At 33.7% G+C, this 5,529-nt stretch overlaps 1 protein-coding gene across 10 annotated transcripts in view; it reads right to left on the bottom strand.

Annotated features, from left to right (window-relative positions):
- Positions 1 to 5,190, bottom strand: part of MEF2C (myocyte enhancer factor 2C) — a 160,626-nt gene extending 155,436 nt beyond the window's left edge. For all 10 annotated transcript variants that reach the window (XR_013975245.1, XM_080925307.1, XM_080925308.1 and 7 more), the window contains exon 1: positions 4,977 to 5,190. The gene's annotated coding sequence lies outside the window, so the exon portion shown is untranslated. The remainder of the gene's footprint in view (positions 1 to 4,976) is intronic.
- Positions 5,191 to 5,529: the final 339 nt, after the last annotated feature.

Raw genomic sequence — 5,529 nt, 5'->3', positions numbered from 1 at the left:
ATTTTTGTCTGACAAAGCAAGCATTATCACGTTGGCTTCTGCCAATTATGTGCCGAAACTATTTTTAAACTTAAATTGTTCCTTCCGTTTCACCAAACTGAAAATATTAAATATTCATTGGGTTTTCATCCAGCTCAGCTATGGGTATACACACTGAACTTCAGAGTCACATGTGGTGATGTGGTGTTGAGGTGTGATCTCTCCTGTAATGAAACCAAGGTACTCGTCTATGTGCTTAGTAATGCTCTGCACAATGATTTTGTTTCGCCATTTAACTTCCCAGCTCTACATCGGTCTGTGAATTTCCTCATTTGGAATACTCCCAAAAACTTGGAGAAGATGGGACATGCCAATTGAGCTAGGAATGGTCCAGAGTTCTTTTGGGACACCTTCCATGAAGCAGAGCGAATACTCTCCTGGTTAGCTGAAATGTCTTTCCTTGTGGTTTGTATATTATTAACCCCAAAGCCCCACTTTATCTGTGTCACAGAGATTGCTTTATTTTTTATCACAATAGTACATAGCAGAAACAGTGGCTAGAATGCGGGTCCTCTGTCCCTGCCAGGGAGTTCTTTGCACCACATACATCAGCTCTAGAGAGAAAAACTTGCTATCCTCTAGAAGCACACAAGGGATAGCTAACTTTCCTTAAGACTCTTTGAGATGCAAGAGAATGACTTGTTCTCCTCGTCCATCTTGTATTGCGTGTGTTTTGTTTCCATACCCCTCTTTTCTACAAAAGCTGGGAATGGATATTATTAACTTCTCTGCTGATTAATTTGCTTTGTAATTGATTTGCATGATGATACTGCATATTATCAAATTGTCTGCTGGTCAATGTCTGATGAAGCTTTGGACTAATATTATAATAAGCAAATATCACTTACAAGGTTAGGTATGAGATTTAATTTTAAATGGCAACATTAGTCATAGAATTATTACTTTAAAACAATCTTTTGCAGAGAATAGTAGCTATCATTTTTATTGATGCCTCATATGAACTGTTTAAGTTCCTCCCCTCCCCCCTTTTTGGTAAGTTGTTTGTGTAGCACAGCTTTAGATCTTACTGCAGGATATATTCTCTGAGAACTGGAAAGATGGGGTTTAATCTGAGCAATTTCTGTTCTAGAGGGCAGAAAATGAGCATTTATTTGAATACTGATACTCTTAATCTTTATTGAACCAGTTTATTGTATGGCATCACTAACGAATATGTCAATAATAGCCGGTAAAATCAATAACACTTGATTTGATGTCAAACACACATTAATCAAATGCAACTGAATGATATGAGTTCTGAACTTGCTAGGACACACAAATGAAGCCTTTGGCCTACACTGGTTTGTTTGTTAGCGCGCGCGCACACACACACACACACACACACACACACAGACACACATACACACACATGTACACGAATCAAGCTAGTTAATTGTTGAATCAGCTTTTTAGTATGTTCTTCATTATGATATATATATATATATATATATATATATATATATATATATATATGCTTATGTACTGGTATATTTAGTACTTTTAATTGTTCTCCAATCTTTCAAAAAGATAAGGCTAAATTTTTATTTTTGAAAGCATAGATTATGATTTTAAAAATTCTTTTATGTCAAACACATTTGTATTTTTATTTTATAAATCCATTTAAATGATAAAGAGGTTCCAAAACAGTTCAGAATGGGCACATTTTAGTGATTCTTAAAGTTTTAGCATCATTTAATAAGCTATGGCAAGCAAATACATATATATATATTCTATAGATATCATTAGTGACAAGCAGCTCTACTTATGTAATTTTTTTTCCATGTGATACTTTTCTTTGGTCAGTTTGTCTATATTTTTGAAGCTAAAGAAAACAGAATATGGACCTAAGAGACTAGCTCAAACCAGGGTCCACCTCCTCAAATCAGAGACTCTGAGTTAGCTTTATTTTTATTCTTTTGTGGAGTATCTTTCAAATGAGAAGCTGGAGTTGCAAAGCCTCCCTCATGTAGCTTGTAAGGATTTTATGAACTCAAAGTAAATCTGACTCTAGGATACCTGGGTGCTTAGTATTTTGATCAGTGTGTACATGTCTCTGACAGTTCTTTTAAAAGAATTAACTGACAAAAATGTATTGTATACTTTTATGCAAAAAATGCTTAAAATCTGTACATTTATCTTTGTTTTTTAAAATAAAGTTGTTTAAAAAAAAGAATTAACTCTCTCCACAAATGAAACATGTAGACACAAAAAAGAGTTAACACTTAAGAAAGAATGAAAAATAAGTCCATGGTGAAGCAGGGGATGCCAGGCAGAAGCCATGATATCCCTTCTATTTGTCTTGCCCAGAGTCTAGGTATGCTGACTTGAAAACTTACTGGCACCAGGTATTATCAACAGGGATGAGTAATATGCAATTTTTATCTTTATTAAATTACATCTGGCCCATGGACAGATGACAGATGTCAGTCAGGTGTCTGGTCAATGAGGGTGCACATATAAAGCTGCCAAAATAGTTTTTGTTTCTTTAAATACTTACCAAGAAACTGTTTCACATCAAAACTCTGTTGCTTTAGATCAAAGAGATGGTTAGTTACCATGCAGTTTCTTAATAATTGTTAGTTACTAGAAGAACCAATAGCTTTCTTATGAATATAAAAAATGAACAACAACATAACAACAACAACAACAACAACAACAACAAAAAACATCTTTGAGTGGCTCTCTGAAGCAGGAGAAAGATTAACTTTCCACCACTCAAATAATTATCTTTATGCTATGAAGTTGTGTTTCAAAAGTAATCTTTTAAATGTGTAGGGCAGGTATGAGTCACTGTCATTTTAAGCTGGGATTCCTCACTAAGACTTACTAAAGAAACCAGTTTGTATATATTGAAAGAGTTGGACTGTGCATTTATTAGGAGGCACACACATATCAATATGTGGTAATAGTAAATTAAGGCTTCTGATAATTCAAAAAAGTGTGGAATTTTCAGACCCTGTCTGAATTCCTGGCACAATGAAAATACTAAAGTTTTAGATATTTTGTATAGCTAGACTCTACCTAACATTTTAAAATAGGTCCCACTACCCATAAAACATTGCCAGTCATAACCAATAGTTTGGCAGAAGTTTTTAATGTTGCTTTATTGCTGCTTCAGTGTTTATTAATGAATGCATGATAAATTTAGCCAACACCAAGACACATGAAAATTTAGTAACTGTAATTCCCAAATAGACCCAATTATGATTTGTAATAAACAGTTTTCATCTCCAAAAGCAGTGTGCTGGCTCTTTAAGAACATAGGGTCTAACAAACCAGAAAAAAATATCTTGCTTTATGTATCATTCTTTAAGAGATTGATAAATGATTAAAATAATTTGGTAGATCTGATGATTCCAGTCCCAGAGTCAACAGTAAGTCTGACAAATCATCCATGAAAAAAGAGCAGTAGAAAGCACTATGAATGTAAGTAAATATGTTTGGTAATCTGAAGAACATTATACATCCCATCCTTTATAATAAAAAGTAAATTAGAGTTTCAGTGTTTTAAAATACATATTCAGAAAAGCTTGTAGATGAGACTGCTATTTTGAGTGTTAGATTTTTGGGCTCGGGAGACCATTTTTGGTCATTTGAATTTTTTTTTAATATTTTCAAAGGGAAATTAAATCTGTTTAAGAAAATATCTGTAAGTTTATATCATGCCCCAAACACACTTAATTTAAAAATATTTTAGATAAGATGGTCATTAACAAAAGTCAGATTTTATATTTTTTCTACTTTACAAATATGTATTAAACATGTAGATTGGAAATTATTTATGGTGCCATCAGAGTAAAACATTTGCTTCATAGTCTTAGTAATTTATTTTTGTAGAAGCTTTTCTCTTCTTAAGTACCAATCCTACCCCCCACAGCCTAGAAAATTGATTTTAATGCATAATAATTTATAGCATTCTTGATCAATGTATGATGTTGTGCTTTTTACATTCATTATCCCATGTTGCTTGTGAATATGGAATTTACTTATTAAAATGGTTTCATATGTTTGCTATGTATAGTCCTTAGCTTTGAGCTGCTTTCTTGCTTAAATAAATGTTTTCAATTTGCTGTAATACAACAATTTGTAGAGAAATGCTGTGAAGCATAGTCTAAAAGAATGAGTCCTTGAAATAGAATCACTTTTTAAAAATATGTCCTAACATGTGGTCTCATTTTTCCTTCTTTTGCATTAATTAAAATCTTGTTCTGAAAAAAAATATTTTTACCCAACTTTTGAATTTACAAAATAAAAAATACCAAAATATGTAAACGCACTAATTTTGGAAATAATTGATGTAAAAACATGCTTTATTATTCCCCTGACCATCTATCCTAAAGATTTTCTTCTTTTAAAAAAATCTCTGTAAAATAATGAGAAAAGGTGGTTCAGTTTAATTATTAATTAATCTGTTCATTTCGATGTTTTAAATGCACATTAAATAAAATTAACATTAGATTTTAATCTCTTCTTATAATGTGCCCACTCATAATAGCACATGGGATTTTTGAAAAAAACATGTGCCATATCACAATATCATTTTGTAAATTCACTGGAAAAATCACATTTTATTCAAAGGAGATTAGAACCAGATTAAAATGAAACTTAAATGCTCTTGTGTAGTCTCGTGTAATACGTGTGATGAACTCATTATTCTCACACATTTAAAACAGTAGCCAGAAAGTAATATTAAAGCTACAGATACATTTTTACAAAACGCTCGTTTTATAATCATTTATAATCTCAAAAACCGTCAATTGTTGTTCTCTGTTTTGTGCACCTAGCAACCCCACTCTTGGCTGAGTTGGCTCTGATTCCATTGCTCTCATCAGCTTTGTGAACAGAGGTACCCCGGCAGTGTCTCCTCTAAGATAACCCAAAATCAACTTTTAGAGATTAAAAAAAAAGTACATAATTTTTTGGCAATTGAAACTCACCAGCGCCTTTCTGCTTCTCCAGGAAGTCGTTCCCTTCAGCACCTGCTGAGGGCTTTGTTGTCCAAACTCTGACAGGTAAAAAATTCCTGTAGAATAAAGCCAGACCAGCTGGCTTTGAAGAGAAACCCCCCAGTTTGGGCTGCGCTTGCCTCCTCTCCTTTTCTATGAAGACCGAGGCTTTGCCCCCTTGATCGTCAAGCGGTGAGATGCGTGATCCTTCTGCACAAGTGTCTGGCAGGCCGGGGTGCACCTGTTCATGTCACTCTGGAGTAAATTTAGCTGTAAAGGTATCATTGACAACCAGACCTTTGTCAGTGCTGGCAAAAGAACACAGAACTGCTCTCCCCCACCCCAAGCCTCTACACTGTGAGTTCCAATGGAAAATATCCAATCGGAAGTCTATCCAAAATCATTCCTAAAAAAAATGAAATTGCTTTCATATGGTATAAAAAAAAGTTAAGTTTCCCCATTTCACACAGGCTTTAAAATTACATTTCCAAGAATAATCTTGGAACAAGACAAGTTTTTGTTCAATTAATTGTGGCTGGAAACT

Source organism: Micromys minutus, assembly GCF_963924665.1.
Source record: "Micromys minutus genome assembly, chromosome: 11".
NCBI lineage: Eukaryota > Metazoa > Chordata > Mammalia > Rodentia > Muridae > Micromys > Micromys minutus.
The sequence above is the reverse complement of the archived record's forward strand: the minus strand, read 5'-3'. Positions and strand labels throughout refer to the sequence as shown.